We start from the raw sequence: 965 nt of genomic DNA, 5'->3' as shown, positions 1-965 counted from the left end.
CTCAGGAGATCCTTTGTGCCCACTGCGATCAGGCTATACAACAACTCAGCCAAAGGAAGTGGACTAATCTAATTATTATTATTGTTTATTTATCATTAATTGTTTTTATTATTATCATCAACAATGAGCTAATGGCCACACAAATTTCCCCTACGGGATAAATAAAGTATCTATCTATCTATCTATCTATCTATCTATTAGTTGGCATGTGCAGAATTCAGTTCCCTGTCAGTCTCTATCATACTACTCAAAGTAGAGGAGGTTTTTGTACCATGTGGGCAATTGAAAATGAAAAAGTAAAGGTAGTCTAAGTAACGATATCATTACAGCTGAACAGACCTTCCTCATTGTAAAGTAAGTCACAACACTACCCACATTGTTAAATGGACAGGTGATCCTTGCAAATCATCTTTTAACAAAAACAAATTAAAATCTTGAGAAAACGAGGGTCATAACAAATGCCACTTCAGATCTTCCCATGACCCATTCTGGTCTGATCACCCACCCGGACAGCCAGCCTGCCAGCAACATAGAAGAGCACAGCGATCTTCTCCCAGGTGATCCCATGTTCAATCACTTGGTGTGCCACTTCCATAAATCTGTCCCACTTGGAACCAGAGCATTGTGCCACCCCATCTATTGCACTGCAGTAGAGACATAAATGAAGACAGGGACAGTTTATGTTTAAAAAAGGTGTCATACAAGTTTTTAGTATTCTACCATGATCTCTGAGATAAAGTGGTTGAGAAACTCACTCTTGGAGCTCCGTGTCACCCTGCACTCTGTCACCAATGATGCGGACCATTTTGCTCAGCTGGCTAACCACCTTCTGTTCCTGCTCAGTCTGCACTTCCACAGCCAGTGGAGTGAGGGGTGGGACGTCCTCTGAGGGTACGTCCTTCAGCTCCTCCTCTATGACCCTGGAAGAGAACAGAGACTTAAAACCCTAGTCCTTTCCCAAACTG

The 965-nt window shown here is 42.4% G+C and overlaps 1 long non-coding RNA gene across 1 annotated transcript; it reads right to left on the bottom strand.

Moving 5' to 3' along the window:
• Window positions 1-71: 71 nt before the first annotated feature.
• On the bottom strand, window positions 72-956 carry LOC147819525 (uncharacterized). Its single transcript, XR_015436857.1, has 2 exons — window positions 756-956; window positions 72-644 (listed from the first exon to the last, which is right to left on the bottom strand). It is a non-coding gene; the product is annotated as an uncharacterized LOC147819525 (long non-coding RNA).
• Between the last annotated feature and the right edge of the window lie 9 nt (window positions 957-965).

The sequence above is a fragment of the Seriola lalandi genome, unplaced genomic scaffold, assembly GCF_002814215.2.
Source record: "Seriola lalandi dorsalis isolate HSWRI2012SDOR001 ecotype SW California unplaced genomic scaffold, Sedor1 jcf7180002052390, whole genome shotgun sequence".
NCBI lineage: Eukaryota > Metazoa > Chordata > Actinopteri > Carangiformes > Carangidae > Seriola > Seriola lalandi.
The sequence above is the reverse complement of the archived record's forward strand: the minus strand, read 5'-3'. Positions and strand labels throughout refer to the sequence as shown.